The sequence below is a fragment of the Arachis ipaensis genome, chromosome B10 (assembly GCF_059453495.1).
Source record: "Arachis ipaensis isolate K30076 ecotype BB chromosome B10, ASM5945349v1, whole genome shotgun sequence".
NCBI classification, from domain to species: Eukaryota; Viridiplantae; Streptophyta; class Magnoliopsida; order Fabales; family Fabaceae; genus Arachis; species Arachis ipaensis.
The window spans coordinates 80,757,712-80,775,868 of record NC_142435.1 but is presented as its reverse complement, the minus strand read 5'-3'; the positions used below and the strand labels follow the sequence as shown (position 1 = coordinate 80,775,868).

The 18,157-nt window shown below is 36.9% G+C and overlaps 1 non-coding gene across 1 annotated transcript; it reads right to left on the bottom strand.

Moving 5' to 3' along the window:
- Positions 1–2,319: 2,319 nt before the first annotated feature.
- LOC148580580 (small nucleolar RNA R71) lies at positions 2,320–2,423 on the bottom strand. Its single transcript, XR_015898476.1, has one exon. It is a non-coding gene; the product is annotated as a small nucleolar RNA R71 (small nucleolar RNA).
- Positions 2,424–18,157: the final 15,734 nt, after the last annotated feature.

Below are 18,157 nucleotides of genomic sequence, written 5' to 3'. Positions count from 1 at the left end.
GTTCTTCAGAATTTTTAAGAACGAATTCTAGAGTTTCATCGTGATCTGTTGAAGCCTGGCTGGCTGTCAAGCCATGTCTAATTTTTTTGGACCGAGGCTTCCACTTATCATTGCAGGAGCCTTTTGATTCCCATCAATTTGGCTGTTGTACATAATGCTCTGCTGAAGCTTGGCTGGCCATTGGCCATGTCTATTCTTTTGGACCGAAGCTTTCACATAAAGCTTGGCTGGCTATTTAGCCATGTCTAAATTTTTGGACCGAAACTTTAGACTAACATTGCATGATTCCTGGAATTCCTATTAAAAATTTTGAATTTATTTATTTTCTCTTTTTCCAAATAATTTTCAAAAAAATACAAAAAAAAAATTATAAAATCATAAAAACCAAAAATATTTTGTGTTTCTTGTTTGAGTCTAGTGTCAAATTTTAAGTTTGGTGTCAATTGCATGCCTTTAATTTTCTTTTAATTTTCGAAAATTCATGCATGTGTTCTTCATGATCTTCAAGTTGTTCTTGATGATTTTCCTTATTTGATTTTTACATTTTCTTGTGTGGTGTCTTTTCTTGTTTTTCATATGCATTCTTGAATTATTAGTGTCTATAGTTTAAAAATTTTTATGTTTAGTGTCTTGCATGTCTTTCTTTTCTTAAAAATTTTCAAAATTATGTTCTTGATGTTCATCATGATCTTCAAAGTGTTCTTGGTGTTCATCTTGATATTCAAACTGTTCTTGCATGCATTCTCTGTTTTGATCTTAAACTTTTATGTTTTGCATCATTTTTAAGTTTTTCTCTCTCCTCATTGAAAATTCAAAAATAAAAAAAATATCTTTCCCTTATTTTACTCATAAATTTTGAAATTTTGAATTGATTTAGTTAAAAAGTTTTAAAAATTAGTTGTTTCTTGTTAGTCAAGTCAAAATTTCAATTTAAAAAATTCTATCTTTTTCAAATCCTTTTCAAAAATTAAATCTTTTTCATTTTTTTATATTTTCAAAAACTTTAAAAATTTAATTTTCAAAATTTTTTTCTTATTGTTATCTCATATTTTCGAATTCATTACTAACAATTAATGTTTTGATTCAAAAATTTTCAAATTGTTACTTGCCTATTAAGAAAGGATCAATCTTTAAATTCTGGAATCATATCTTTTAGTTTCTTGTTAGTTAAGTAATCAACTTTAATTTCAAAAATTAAATCTTTTTAATTTCCTTTTTAAATCTTTTTCAAAATGATTTTCAATCATGTCTTTTTTAAAATTTGATTTCAAAAATCCCTTTTTCTAACTTCTTATCTTTTCAAAATTGATTTTCAAATATTTTTCAATTAACTACTTGACTTTTTGCTTGATTTTAAAAGTTTTCTATTTTAATCATATCTTTTTCAATCACCTAACTACTTTTCTCTCCAATTTTCAAAAATCACTAACCACTTTTTCAAAAATCTTTTTAATTAATTAATTTATTTAGTTCTCAAATTTTATTTTATCTCTTCTCTTAAATTTCGAATACTAACCAATAATTAAAATAAAAACAAAAATATTTTCCTTTTATTTTAATTTAAAATTCGAATTTTCCCTCTCTCATCTCTTTCTATTTATTTATTTAATCACTAACACTTCTCTTCTTTTTATAATTCGAACCCTCTCTCCCTCCCTGTGTTCGAATTCTTCATCTTCTACCTTCTTCATTCTACTTTTCTATTTTTCTACTCACATAAAGGAATATCTATACTGTGACATAGAACATTTCTATTCTTTTCTGTTCTCTTCTTTTTCATATTAGCAGGAACAAGGATAAGAACATTTTTGTTGAAGCTGATCCAGAACCTGAAAGGACTCTAAAGAGGAAGCTAAAAGAAGCTAAGGAATAACACTCTAGAGAGGACCTGACAGAATTTTTTGAAAAGAAGAAGAGATGGCCGAACCCAACAACAATGGTGGAGATGAAAGGAAGATGCTTGGTTACTTTATTGCACCCTCTTCTGACTTTTGTGGAAGGAGCATCTCAATTCCTGCAATTGGAGCAAACAACTTTGAGCTTAAGCCTCAATTAGTTTCTCTAATGCAGCAGAATTGCAAGTTTCATGGACTTCCATTGGAAGATCCTTATCAGTTCTTAGCTGAATTCTTGCAAATCTGTGACACTGTTAAGACCAATGGGGTTAATCCTGAGGTCTACAGACTTATGCTTTTCCCCTTTGCTGTAAGAGACAGAGCTAGGACATGGTTGGACTCACAACCTAAAGATAGCCTGAACTCTTGGAAAAAATTGGTCAATGTTTTCTTGGCCAAATTCTTTTCTCCTTAAAAGTTGAGCAAGCTTAGAGTGGAAGTCCAAACCTTCAGACAGAAGGAAGGTGAATCCCTCTATGAAGCTTGGGAAAGATACAAGCAATTGATCAGAAGGTGTCCTTCTGACATGTTTTCAGAATTGAGCATCATATGTATATTCTATGATAGTCTGTCTCAATTGTCCAAGATGTCATTGGACCACTCTGCTGGAGGATCTCTTCATCTGAAGAAGACGACTGTAGAAGCCCAGGAACTCATTGAAATGGTTACAAATAACCAGTTCATGTAAACTTCTGAAAGGAATCCTGTGAATAATGGGACAACTCAGAAGAAAGGAGTTCTTGAGATTGATACTCTGGATGCCATATTGGCTCAGAACAAAATATTGACTCAGCAAGTCAATATAATTTTTCAGAGTCTGACTGGAATGCAAGCTGCTTCCTGCAGTACCAAAGAAGCTTCCTCTGAAGAAGAAGCTTATGATCCTGAGAATCCTGCAATGGAAGAGGTGAATTATATGGGAGAATCCTATGGAAACATCTATAATCCTTCATGGAGGAATCATCCTAATCCTTCATGGAAGGATCAACAGAAGCCTAATCAAGGCTTCAATAATAATAATGGTGGAAGAAACAAGTTTGGCAATAGCAAACCTTTTCCATCATCTTCTCAGTAACAGACAGAGAATTCTAAGTAGAATCACTCTGACTTAGCAACTGTAGTCTCTGATCTATCTAAGACCACTCTCAGCTTCATGACTGAAGCAAGGTCTTCCATTAGAAATTTGGAGGCACAAGTGGGTCAGCTGAGTAAGAAAGTTACTGAACTCCCTCCCAGTACTCTCCCAAGCAATACAGAAGAGAATCCAAAAAGAGAGTGCAAGGCCATAACTATAACCAACATGGCCGAACCTGTAGAGGAGGGAAAGGCAGTGATTTTCAGTGTGGAAGACCTCAATGGACGTCCACTAGCCTCCAAGGAGTTCCCTAATGAGGAACCAAAGGAATTTGAGGCTCATATAGAGACCATAGAGATTCCACTAAACTTACTGTTGCCATTCATGAGCTCTGATGAGTATTCTTCCTCTGAAGAGGATGAAGATATTGCTGAAGAGCAAGTTGCTCAATATCTAGGAGTAATTATGAAGCTGAATGCCAAGTTATTTGGTAATAAGACTTGGGAGAATGAATCCCCATTGCTCATCAATGAACTAAATGATCTGGTTCAACTGAAATTACCTCAAAAGAAACAGGATCCTGGAAAGTTCTTAATACCTTGTACCATAGGCACCATGACCTTTGAGAAGGCTCTATGTGACCTGAGGTCAGGGATAAACCTCATGCTCCTCTCTGTAATGGAAAAACTAGGGATCTTTGAGGTGCAAGCTGTAAGAATCTCACTAGAGATGGCAAAAAATTCAAGGAAACAGGCTTATGGACTTGTAAAGGATGTCTTAGTGAAGGTTAAAGACCTGTACATCCCTGCTGATTTCATAATCCTAGACATTGGAAAGGAAGAAGATGAATCCATCATCCTTGGAAGACCCTTCCTAGCCACAGCAAGAGCTGTGACTGATGTGGATAGAGGAGAGTTAGTCCTTCAATTGAATGAGGACTACCTTGTGTTTAAGACTCAAGGATCTTCTTCTGTAACCATGGAGAGAAAGCATGAAAACCTTCTCTCAACACATAGTCAAATAGAGCTCCCACACTCAACTTCTAAGTTTAGTGTTGGGAGGCCATCATAAAGCTCTGAGTCTCTATGAAGCTCTCTAAGAGCTTACTGTCAAGCTATTGACATTAAAGAAGCGCTTGTTGGGAGGCAACCCAATGTTATTTAATTATATTTATTTGTTTTCCAGTGTTATTTTATGTTTTCTTTAGGTTGATGATCATGTGAAGTCACAAAAATAACTGAAAAGTCAAAAACAGAATGAAAAATAGCATTAAAAACAGCACACCTTGGAGGACAGGCTTACTGGCGTTTAAACGCTAGTAAAGATAGTAGAATGGGTGTTTAACGCCCAGCCTAGAAGCATTCTGGCCGTTAAACGCCAGAATGGGTAGCACTCGGGGCGTTTAATCCCAGAAAGAGCTGTCTGGCATCTGGCTGGCGTTAAACGCCAGAAATGGGCAGCAGACTGGTGTTTAATGCCAGGAAAGGTAGCAGAGCTGGCGTTAAATGCCAGATTTGGCATAGAATGGGCGTTTGAATGCCAGAATGGTGCAGGGACTCAAATTCCTTGATACCTCAGGATCTGTGGACCCCACAGGATCCCCACCTACCCCACCTCTTCTTCTCTCCTCTTCATACCTTTCCATAACACTCTTCCCCAAACACCATTGACCAATCCCATCAAAACCTCTTCCCCAAATACCCTTCACCTATCAAATCCTACCCTTTTCCCCACAACCTCTTCACCACTCACATCCATCCATCATCAAACCCCACCTACCTCACCATTCAAATCAAACCATTTCCCTCCCAAACCCAACCCCTCAAGCACGGAAACCCTCTCTCCTTTACCCTATAAATACCCCTCCTTACCATCTTCATCTTCACACAACATACACACTCTACCCACCTTGGCCGAACCACTCACCTCCCTCCATCTCCTCTATTTCTTCTTCTTCTACTCTTTTCCTTCTTCTTTTGCTCAAGGAAGAGCAAATCTTCTAAGTTTGGTGTGGGAAAAGCTAAAGCTTTTTATTTTTCCATAACCATCAATGGCACCCAAGGCTGGAGAAACCTCTAGAAAGAGGAAAGGAAAGGCAATTGCTTCCACCTCCGAGTCATGGGAGATGGAGAGATTCATCTCAAAAGTTCATCAAGACCACTTCTATGAAGTTGTGGCCAAGAAAAAGGTGATCCCCGAGGTCCCCTTCAAGCTCAAAAAGAGTAAATATCCGGAGATCCGACATGAAGTTCGAAGAAGAAGTTGGGAAATCCTTACCAACCCCATTCAATAAGTCGGGATCTTAATGGTTCAATAGTTCTATGCAAATACATGGATCACTAAGAACCATGACCAAAGTGTGAACCCGAACCCAAAGAATTGGCTCACAATGGTTCGGGGGAAATACTTGGATTTTAGTATGGAAATTGTGAGGTTAGCATTCAACTTGACAATGATGCAAGGAGATCCTCACCCTTTCACTAGAAGGGTCAACTTTGATCAAAGGTTGGACCAAGTCCTTAGGGAAATTTGTGTGGAAGGCGCTCAATAGAAGAGAGATTCAAGAGGCAAGCCAGTTCAACTAAGAAGGCTTGACCTCAAACCCGTGGCTAGGGGATGGTTGGAGTTTATCCAACGCTCTATAATTCCTACTAGAAACCGGTCTGAAGTTATTGTAGACCGAGCTATCATGATCCATAGCATCATGAATGGAGAGGAAGTAGAAGTTCATGAGATCATATCCCTAGAACTCTACAAAGTGGCGGACAAGCCCTCTACTTTGGCAAGGTTAGCCTTCCCTCATCTCATTTGTACCCTATGCAATTCAGCTGGAATTGTCATAGAGGAAGACATCCTCATTGAAGGAGACAAGCCAATCACTAAGAAAAAGATGGAGCAAACAAGAGAACCCACTTATGGAACTCAACAAGAGCATGAGGAAATTTCTCATCATGAAATCCCTGAGATGCCTCAAGGGATCCATTTTCCTCCACAAAACTATTGGGAGCAAATCAACACCTCCTTAGGAGAAATAAGTTCCAACATGGGACAACTAAGGATGGAGCACCAAGAGCATTCCATCCTCCTCCATGAAATTAGAGAAGACCAAAGTGCCATGAGGGAGGAGCAACAAAGGCAAGGAAGAGACATTGAGGAGCTAAAGCACTCCATAAGATCTTCAAGAGGAAGAACTAGCCGCCATCACTAAGGTGGACCCGTTCTTTAATTTCTTTGTTCTTATTCTTCTATTTTTCGAAATATATGCTTTATGTTTTGTCTATGTTTAATTTGTGTCTTTATTACATGATCATTATTGTCTAGTGTCTATGTCTTAAAGCTATGAAAGTCCTATGAATCCTTCACCTTTCTTAAATGAAAAATATTTTCTGAAAAAGAAAAAGAAGTACATGAATTTCGAATTATATCTTGAAATTAGTTTAATTATTTTGATTTGGTGGCAACACCTTTTATTTTCTGAATGAATGCTTGAACAGTGCATATTTTTGAGTTTGTTGTTTATGAATGTTAAAATTGTAGGCTCTTGAAAGAATGATGAAAAAGGAGAAATGTTATTTGATAATCTAAAAAATCATAAAATTGATTTTTGAAGCAAGAAAAAGCAGTGAATAGACAAAGCCTGCGAAAAAAAATATGAAAAAAATGGGCGAAAGAAAAAGAAAAAGCAAGCAGAAAAAGCCAATAGCCCTTTAAACCAAAAGGCAAGGGTAAAAAGGATCCAAGGCTTTGAGCATTAATGGATAGGAGGGCCCAAAGGAATAAAATCCTGGCCTAAGCAGCTAAACCAAGCTGTCCCTAACCATGTGCTTGTGGCATGAAGGTGTCAAGTTAAAAGCTTGAGACTGAGCGGTTAAAGTCGTGGTCCAAAGCAAAAAGAGTGTGCTTAAGAGCTCTGGGCACCTCTAGCTGGGGACTCTAGCAAAGCTGAGTCACAATCTGAAAAGGTTCACCCAATTATGTGTCTGTGGCATTTATGTATCCGGTGGTAATACTGGAAAACAAAATGCTTAGGGTCATGGCCAAGACTCATAAAGTAGCTGTGTTCATGAATCAACATACTGAACTAGGAGAATCAATAACACTATCTGAATTCTAAGTTCCTATAGATGCCAATCATTCTGAACTTCAAAGGATAAAGTGAGATGCCAAAACTGTTCAGAAGTAAAAAGCTACAAGTCCCGCTCATCTAATTGGAACTAAGTTCAATGATAAGTTTGGAATTCATTGTATTTTCTCTTCTTTTTATCCTATTTTGTTTTTAGTTGCTTGGGGACAAGCAACAATTTAAGTTTGGTGTTGTGATGAGCGGATAATTTATACCCTTTTTCGCATTGTATTTACATGTTTTAGTTACTTTTTATTATATTTTTATTAGTTTTTATGAAAAAATTATATTTCTGGACTTTACTATGAGTTTGTGTGTTTTTCTGTAATTTCAAGTATTTTCTAGCTGAAATTGAGCGACCTGAGCAAAAATCTGATTCAGAGGCTGAAAAAGGACTGTAGATGCTGTTGGATTCTGACCTCCCTGCACTCGAAGTGGATTTTTTGGAGCTACAGATGACCAATTGGCGCATTCTTAATTGAGTTGGAAAGTAGACATCCTGGGCTTTCCAGCAATATATAATAGTCCATACTTTTCCCGAGATTTTATGGCTCAAACTGGCACCAGAATTGGAGTTAAACGCCCAAACTGGCACCAAAGCTGGCGTTTAACTCCAGGAATAGCCTAAGCACGAAAAAGCTTCAATGCTCAGCCCAAGCACACACCAAGTGGGCCCTGAAAGTGGATTTATGCGTTATCTTCACTTAGTTACTCATTTTCTGTAAACCCTAGTTACTAGTTTAGTATAAAAACTACTTTTAGAGATTTATTTTAGAGCTTTTATATCTGGACGTTTACTCCTTACACCTTTGGCATGGAGGCAGGCTTTACGGCCATACCTAGACCTTTTTCACTTATGTATTTTCTACGGTGGAGTTTCTACACCACATAGATTAAGGTGTGGAGTTCTGCTGTTCTTCATGAATTAATGCAATTACTATTGTTTTCTATTCAATTCACGCCTACTTCTTCTCCAAGATATACTCTCGTACTTAATTCAGTTAAGTCAGAATGAAGGGGTGACTCGTGACAATCACCCAATCTTCGTTACTTGCTTAGCCAAGATTGCGTGCCTGACAACCACAAAGAGATCTACATGATGTTCAACGTAGTCATTGGACGACAGCTGGAGTATACTCTCTTGGATATCTAATACACGGACCGAGTCCGTGAGATTAGTATCTTTGTGGTATAGGCTAGAACCATTGGCAGCATTCCTGGGATCCGGAAAGTCTAAACCTTGTCTGTGGTATTCCGAGTAGGATCCGGGAAGGGATGACTGTAAAGAGCTTCAAACCTGCGAATGTTGGGCGCAGTGACAGTGTGCAAAAGGACAATGGTCCTATTACGATGCTAGCGGGAACCGACAGATGATTAGCCGTGCGGTGATAGTGCATATGGATTTGTTTTCATCCGAGAGGATCATACAGCTTGCCATGGAAGGATGTAACGCATGGTTGGAAGAAGGCAATAGGAAAGTAGAGGTTTTGAAGCACAAAGCATCTCCAGACGCTTATTTGAAATTCCCACCAAAGAATTACATAAGTAACTTTATCTTATTTTATATTTTATTTATATTTTAATTATCAAAACCTCATAACCATTTGAATCCGCCTGACTGAGATTTACAAGGATGACCATAGCTTGCTTCAAGCCGACAATCTCCGTGGGATCGACCCTTACTCATGTAAGGTATTACTTGGACGACCCAGTGCACTTGCTGGTTAGTTACGCAGAGTTGTGAAGAAGTGTTGAGATCACGTTACGCGCCCCAAGATTTTGGCACCATTGTCGGGGAACAAACAATTCGCATACCACGCGTCACTCACGCGTACGTGTGGATTGGAAGTTCCGCCCTCCATACATTCACCCGAGAGTTGTGCCTGAAGTGTGCCAACTTTATGCCCAAGGCACGCGCATGCGTACCTTGCGCGTACGCGTCGACTCTCTGCTTTGCCATGCACGCATACGCGTAAGCCGCGCGTACGCGTCGCTTCTATTTCATCAATCCACGCTTACGCGCACATGACGCGCACGCGTGGATTGCCCTATTTCACCCACCTTCTTTTCTTCTCCTCTTTCCATTTCTTTCCTTCTTCTCTTCTCTTTCCACCCTTCAACCATCATCCAACACTACCAAACACCATCCATAACCATTTCTTTTAGTTAGTTAGTTACTCGTTTAATTAGTTTAATTTTTCATTTAATTTTCTATCTTTCATTATAAGTGTTGGATTATTAATTTTGTTACTAATTCTTGCTGCCTATTATTAACTGAATGCTAGTTTAGCATAATTGTTTTTATTTTTCATTGTTGGACTTCCTTGTTGAGGTTACAATTTGTTACTTGGTTTTGAGTTTTCATGTTTAAGATTTGTGAGCACCAAGTGAATGTTACATTGCCTTTAAGCTTCTTAACTCTTTTGAATTGCATGTTTTGGCCACCATGCATTCATCATCTATTGTTAGGCAATTGTATATTATCATTGCATTTTTTTAGGTGATGCTTGTTTGTGATTTACCCTTATTCACATCACTTATTTCATGTATTGAGATTGTAGAATTGTGAAATTGGATCGAAAGCTTACCTAGTGACATATTTTTGAGCTTTGTAAAGCTTTGTGGACCACGCTTGCTATGTGATTGATTTCCACTGCTATCTTCTTTTTCCTAAGTTCCATAGCATCCATGTGTTTCACCTCTATGTCACTTAGGTGTTGCAGCAACTCCAATATGTGTCATTGATTGTTGTGTAAGTTTCATATACCATTTTGTTCACTAAGCTTGCTTGCACATCAATCAATGTCCATGCATTATCCCATTTCACAATTGCTTGATTTTTGCTTGAATGCTTTTATGCTTCTTCACTACTTGTTTGGTTGTCCTAACCTACAAGTCTTTTAAAGTATCTCAAACACACTAGAATGAGTGAAGTGCATGTTTTCTTTTGTGTAATTGTGACATAACTTTTTGTACTAGTGTGTGTGTATTCTAAACTGCTTGCAATTTAGGACCCACACACCTATTTTTCATCAATGTCACACTAATTTACTCACTTCATTCTAGTGATTTACCTCACTCCAACAATTTACGCTTCCTTGTTTCTACATTTACTTTTCTCACTATCCTCTTTTCTATTTTTTCATGGAGGAGTCACCATAAGCAAAAATAGAAGCGGGAGAAGAACACGCAGCAACCGGTTGACCCACCAACTGAAGGTGGCAACTAGGAAAGTCGTCGTACCCCCTTGCTCATCATTGGATGCACAGAGGACGGTGCAAAGTTTAAAGTGTGGGGAGGTCATCCGACCAGTCAGCATTTTTGGGTAACAAGTTTCTAATCCCAACACTTTTGCATTTCATTTTAGGATTTTTAGTTGCATTTTCTTATTTTGCATATGTATATATTAAGCTTAGTCAAAATCATTATATTTTCCAAGGATTTTATCTATAGGGCACCCCAATTGATTGAAAAAAATATTTTTTTTTGGAACTTGCTTGAGTTATATATTGTGGAACATGATTTTTGAGCTAAGAACACAAGCATGTGAGTTTTGAGCCTAATTGTGTGGTTACATCATATATAACCACTTATTTTCATTCTTGTGTGCATTATTCTCTTCCTATGAGTGTAATCTTTGATTTGTTTGATTCTTTATGTCCATTATTTTGTGTATACATGCATTTATATGATTGAGGCCATCGTTTCAAATAGCTTACTTACCTAAATAGCCTACTTTTTATCTTCCATTGTTAGCCAATCTTGAGCCTATGCTTAACCCACTTGTTCTTAATTGTAGCACATTACAAGCCTAAGTGAAAAACAATAAATATCCCTTAATTTGGATCTTTGATTAGCTTAGGCTAGTGAGAGTGTTTATCATTTGATTTTGGAAGAGTTGGGAGCATTGGGTAGAGATAAAAGTGTATTTTTATTTGTATTGAGAATCTTGAAAATTGGGTACATAGTCATGTATTAATCATATGTAAACCATATGCATTGATGTTCTTGAATATATTTTAGTTTGAAAAAAAATAAGAAAAAAATGAGAAAAACAAAAAGAATATATATATATATATATATATATATATATATATATATAAGAAGAAAAAGAAAATATATAGAAAATAAATAAAAAAGAAAAGCAATAAAAAGGAGACAAAAAGTCCCAAAGTGAAGTTCAATAAGAGTCAATGTATATGTGTGGTGATCAAAAAGAGAATACATGAGTGTGTGTGAAAAGTGAATAATGGGTAGTTAGGTTTGTTTAGAATTATATAGGTTGTCATAGGTTAGGTGGGAAGTTTAAGTTAATCAAATATTCGAATTTCAAGCTCACTTGACCATATGCATCTTACCTTGACCCTAGTTCCATTACAACCTATGAAAATGTCCTCATGATATTTGTGTGCATGCATAAAGTAATTGTTGATTGTTAGATGAAAAACAAATTTTGGAAAGCAAGATTAGGGGAGAATTGAGTGAATCAACCCTATACACTTGAGTGCCTAGAGCGGATACACATCCGGTGAGGGTTCGACCGCTCAATTACATGTTTCCACCCATGATCATCTTTTCTTTCAAGTTTGTAAAAATCTTTCAATGATTCAATTCAATTGTGGGTTGATTTGATTGCTATTGCCTTAGCCCTTGTACTTGTATATGTATTCTTGGAAATTGACTTGCTTTGACCAAGTGGATGCATTCATATAGATAGATTGCATATAGATAGGTTGCATTTAGTTAGTTTGCATTGAATAAATGTTGATTCTCCTTTGCTTCTTTCTTGATTTTAGCATGAGGACATGCTTAGTTTAAGTGTGGGGAGATTTGATAAACCCCAATTTTGTGGTTTATCTTGTCCTTATTTTAGGGGATTTTATCACCTTTTCTCACATTTATTTAATGAAATAGCATGGTTTTGTAATCCTCCCTTAAATTATGCTTAAATATGAAAATATGCTTTTTAGGCCCTTAAATTGGTGATTTTAGTTTACATTAATTTCATTCGGTACCTTGATGTGTTTGTTGAGTGGTTTCAAGTTCATAAGGCAAGTATCGGATGGAAGAAATGAGGAAAGAAGCGTACAAAGTGGAGAATGCATAAAGAAAAAAGATTAGGAATACCTCAATGGGCGCGCAAGTGTACAAGGCACGCGTGCACAGAAGTGACATCACATGGCGACGCGTACGCGTACATTGCGCGTACGCGCGGATGAGAAAAAAATGGCCAAGCGACGCGCACGCGTACATGGCGCGTACGCGCCGTTACTCGCAAGTGACCTACTTAAAGGAAAATCGCTGGGAGGCAATTTCTGAGCTGCCCAGGCCCAAATCCAACTTGTTTCTGAGTGTATTTCATGCAGAATTGAAGTCCAAGCAAAGGAAGAGCAATTGTTTGTAGTATAGCATCATGTAGGTTTTCTAGAGAGAGAAGCTCCCTCTTCTCTCTAGAATTAGGGTTCTTAGGCTTAATTCCATATTAGATCTAGGTTTTGATTATTGTTCTCATCTTGTTTCTTCTATAAGTTCATGCTTCTACACTTTGATTCTCATAGTTTTCTTGTTAATTCCCCTTTTATGCTCTCTTTTATGTTCATGGATGCTCATGTTGGATTTAGATCTCTTTTAATGAAATTTAATGTTTGATGTCTTATAATCGTTGATTTACTTTCTTGCAATTGGTAGTTGGTAGATTTATTATTCTTGCATTTTTACTATACTTTCCTTTTATACCTTCCAAGTGTTTGACAAAATGCTTGGTTGGGCTTTAGAGTAGATTTTGAGCATTCTTGGGTTGGGAAGAGTAATTGGTCAATCTTAAGTCATTAATACCCAATTTAGATTGGTGGTCTAGAGTTGTTAGTTAATATCATTTTCAATGACTCTAATCTCTTGCTAATTCAATTAGTGAGTTGATTAGGATTTTTTATTTGAGATTAACTAGTCTTGTTTGACTTTCTCTAATGGAAGATAACTTACACCTTCTTCCAACATTGGGGATGACGAAATAAGATAAATTCTTGTTAAGTATTGTTATGATTAATGACTAGGATAGAAAGCCTATGATCTCAAACCTTGCCCTGAATGTCTCTCTTTATTGATAGCTTTCTTTAATTTTTTGATTTACTCTTCTTGTCATTTAAATTCTTGCCCATTTAATTTCTTGCCCTTTACCAATCAAACCCCTTATCCCCTTCATACCCAATACTTGAGCACTTCATTGCAATTCCTTGTGAGATGACCTGGAGTTTAAATACTTCGGTTAATTCTTATTTGAGGTTTGTTATTTGTGACAACCAAATTTTTGATTGGGAAGATTGTTTGTTGGTGTAGAACTATACTTGCAACGAGAATTAATTTTGAGAAATTCTATACCATCAGTTGCCATTCTGGTTTCCTTTCCACACCAAATAATCGATATCAATGTGATCAGTCTCAATATCTCAAGCTTAGTACTTCAATTATCCCTAAAGGCACTCATAAACAAGCATGCTATGCATACCAAACAGATATCCTAAATAGCACGAATGAAAAAGGACCCAGAGTATGCAATGAAGCATAATCGGTCCATCCCTTAGGCTCACGAGGACGAGCGGCTCTGATACCACTAAATGTAACACCCTGTTACCCTAAGCCTTATCTCGCGCCATAAAGCGAAGGATAACAAAGTGTCATGACAGTTCTAAGGCTCATATAATATTATATATATATATATATATATATAGAAAGAAATAGTAATACTAGAAGCCCGATTAAGGAATAAAAGCTCAAATTGCATAAAGCGAAAATACAAAACGTGAAGCGTTCACACATAATAACTAAACGCGTAGGTACGAATAAAACAAGACATAATATATATATATATATATATATATATATAAAACCTTATAGATAGCTCCAGAATACACAAGGTAATAATTTAAGTAAACAAGATATATATATATAGTGTGACATACTAAAAAGAGGACTAGTCACAGTCTGCGGAATTTAGACCGGCTAATCAAACTGAATATAACAGAGTTTTGAAGTTTAAAAATAGCAACAACCTATCTCTCAAAGTTTTTAGAAATACAGCCTCTGAAGCAACAAGATTATATAACTACAAAGGATGAGAGAGTGACTATATCAAAATAAAGCTGAATAAAACAAGGATGAAACCATACTGCGATCTGTCACCATTTCGCAACTCACCGAGGTGGGTTACGACCTGCATCTGAAAAACAACAACAGCATATGGTATGAGAACTGGAGGTTCTCAGTATGGTAACAGTGCCCAATATATAAGATGTAAGGTTCCAGGACGCCAAAGGCAATCCTAGAACTTCACACCGATACAGATATCCAAGCTTAGCAAAATAAATAAATTAAACCATAAACAATAAATAGGGTTATCTAAACTTAGGAGATTTTAACTAGTACTAATCACACCGCTGTATCCCATAGCCTTCGCCAATCTAACCTCCGTGCGATCCCATCGCCACAACCTACTGAACTTCCTCAATCCCAGCAGAAAATACAAGTAATACAGACAAGTAAAGCCCAAGTAAAGTACATATACAACAATTAGAACAGTTAGTAAGTAAACATGTGTTTCATTTAAGCATAACCAAAATTAAGCAAAGAAAACAAACAAATAGAAGATGCATATGATGAATGCCTGTCCTAATGGCTTGTGATATCACTTGTCGGTCTATAATTGCCAACCCGACACATCCTTTCGAATGTAGTCTTTCTGCCATGCCCAGAGATATAGGCTTTGCACACTCATGCAGTAGAGAAATTATGTGAGCGAGAAACTGCCCCAGTCCTCACATCTCAACGTAGGTGGGAGATTGTCTCGGCCCCTACGCCGGCACCGCTACCTCGATAAGCGGGAGACTGCCACAGCCCTTGCCCAAGGCGCATAGCGTCTTACCAATCATAACAATTCAGAAATACAGCACAACTCATAGCATAAATCTGTTTATACTCATTCCAATTCATCATCCATCATCGATATTTCAATTTATCATCAATCCGACTCCCTATTAGTTCACAATACAACTCTACACAACTGGCATACCACGCCTAAGTCACCATTTCTCTCATTCGACTAATCCGTCCTCAGTACTCCAGATATCTAAGTCTCCGTCTTCTAACTTTTTACCAGAAAATACCTAGTTAAACTCACTTATATTATTCCCTATGTTTCAAGGCCTAAAAACAAGCTAAGGGATCTTAAACAAGTGTTATGGAAGTTTACAAGTTTGCCGGGAAGGTAAAAGGGTTAAAAATAAGGTTTTTATTGAAAAATAGGGCCGTCTGTGTATGCATGGGGTTGTGCGTACTCACGTCCAGAAGAGTTTTCCCAACTTGTACGAATGCATGATGTTGTGCATACGCACAACTTGCAAATTTCACAGAGTGTGTGTGCACACTAGAGTGTGCGATCGCTCTCAACAGTAGGCATATCCCTGTGTGTGCGTACGCACCCGAGTGTGCATACGGACGTTTTCAAAAGCTTACAAGGTATGTGATAAACCACTATTTTATGTTTTATATTGTGTTTAATTGTGTGGTTTTATCATGATCTTTATCCACTTATTCATTAAATAAGCATGCATTTATAATTCCTTCCTAAAGTTATTGTATGATTGAAAACTTGCTTCCTAGGGACTTTAATTATGTATTTTATTTCTCCTTTATTCCATTCGATGCAGTGATCTGTGTGTTAAGTGTTTCAGGCTTTACAGGGCATGAATGAGTTGGAGATTGGAGAGGAAGCTTGCAAAAATAGAAGGAACACAAGAAATTGAGGAGATGACCAGCGAGAAGTGACGCGGTCGCATGGATGACGCGACCGCGCGAAGAAGAGGAAATCGCAGTGACGCGGCCGCATGGATGACGCGACCGCGCGGCATGGAATAGCACGAGTGACGCGACTGCATGGATGACGCGACCGCGTGGCAAAGCAGAAAGCCGAATGACGCGGCTGCATGGATGACGCGACCGCGTGACATGCACAATCTGCATAATCTGCAGAATCGCTGGGGGCGATTTCGGGCCCTATTTTGACCCGGTTTTCAGCCCAGAAAAGCAGACTAGAGCCAGAGAACATGCAAAAACCAACAACAACATTCATTTCGCATAGTTTTAGTTTTTAGATCTAGTTTTCCTCTCCTCTAGGTTTTCTCTCTACACATTCATAGTTTTTAGGATTTGTTATGTTCATTGTTTTTGCATTGGGATATTGAGAAGAGTTATTGCCTCATCAAGACTTCGAAACTCTAGTTCGTTCTCTTTACTTGTTTCTTACTCTTCCATGTTCCTTAATTTACTTAATTTTACTGTTGGATTATTTTGGCATTTATTAATACAAGAATCACTTTTATTTTTGATTAATCTTTTGATCATTATTTATGATGTCTTTCTTTAATTCCCTTTCTTATGTTATGAATTTTACATTTACAATGAGCGAGTAGTCCCCTAACTTGATGGGGAGTTGATTGAAAGAAACCCTTGAAGTTGGGATGCTCAAGAGAGAGATTGTAGTTGGGTTTACTGTTGGATTGCTCTCTAGTCACTAACACCAATCCTCTCCAGAGCAGATTGGAACTTTTGGATAGAAATAGCATTCCAACTTGGTTAACTTTCCCTTACTTAGTGAGGGACAACTAAACAGAATAATCCCTAATTATCAATTAATCTTGAGAGTACTGCAACAAGAATAGGGCTTCCAACTAATCAACTCCCAATCAAGGCCTTTATTTAAATTTATATAAATTCTCTAATTTAATTTTCTGCCATTCAACTCAACCCTTTTTGAAAACATCTGATTAACAAAATAGCACACTTTTCTGCAACTCGTTGGGAGACGACCTGGGACTTATACTCCCAGTATTTTGATTTTAATTTCTGTGACACCCTTTTTAAATTGATAAAGCGGATTTCTGGTTGGTTGAGAACTATACTTGCAACGCATATTTTATAATCATTCTTAACTCGCCAATTTCCGCCCGCATCAGTATGCGTGAACACAATGGTGTGCTTGCGCATAAGTCAAAACGTAGACACTGTTTATAGCATGCGCACAGCAGTGTGCGTGTGCACACATACCAGAACTCATAATTTCTGCAACATCACAGAAATCAGATTTTTGACACCAAATTCCAACGATCATATCTTTTTCTACGAAATTTCGATTTCTACGAAATTTATACCGTTTTAAAGGTCTATAAATTATCATTAATTTGATATTAAATTCATTCAATTTCAAAAACTATAGCTCAAGATATGATCCGCCAAATTTGGCCTAAAACTTATTTTTACCAAAAACACTAAAAACTCAACTTTACCAAAACTCTCAATTTAAAACCAAATCAAACCTACTCAAATATCATAAAACACAACCACACACAACAACTTACCATTTCATATCATTTCCATCAACTCCACACCTAATTCACTCAACCATTATACCATAAATCACAATAAATCCATAATTTCCAATTCAATCATTAATCAACACTCATAATCATTATTCACAATTCTCAATAATCAATTTCTAACATCACAAACACTATATTCACAATATTACATCATTATACTCATCAATATCCATCATCACACATAATCATCAACACTCATCATTATCATAATCATATATTGCACATTCCAACATTCCATATACTCCTCTTCATTATACAACATAATCTCATATATAATTAAGCATACTGATAAACCCCAATTTGTGGTTTATCTTGTGCTTAATTTAGGGAATTTTATCAACTTATCCCACATTTATTCAATAAAATAGCATGGTTTTGTAATTCTCTCTAAATTTGTGCTTAAGAGTGAAAACATGCTTTTTAGACCTTAAAATACCTAAATTTAATTCACTTTAATTCCATTCGATGCCTTGATATATTTGTTGAGTGATTTCAGGCTTATAAGGCAAGGATTGATGGAAGAAGTGAAGAGAAAAGCATGCAAAGTGGAGAATTCATAAATAAATGAGCATTTGGAGCATTCAGAGTGACGCGCACGCGTGATAGACGCGCGCGCGTGAAGAGGTGCATCGTT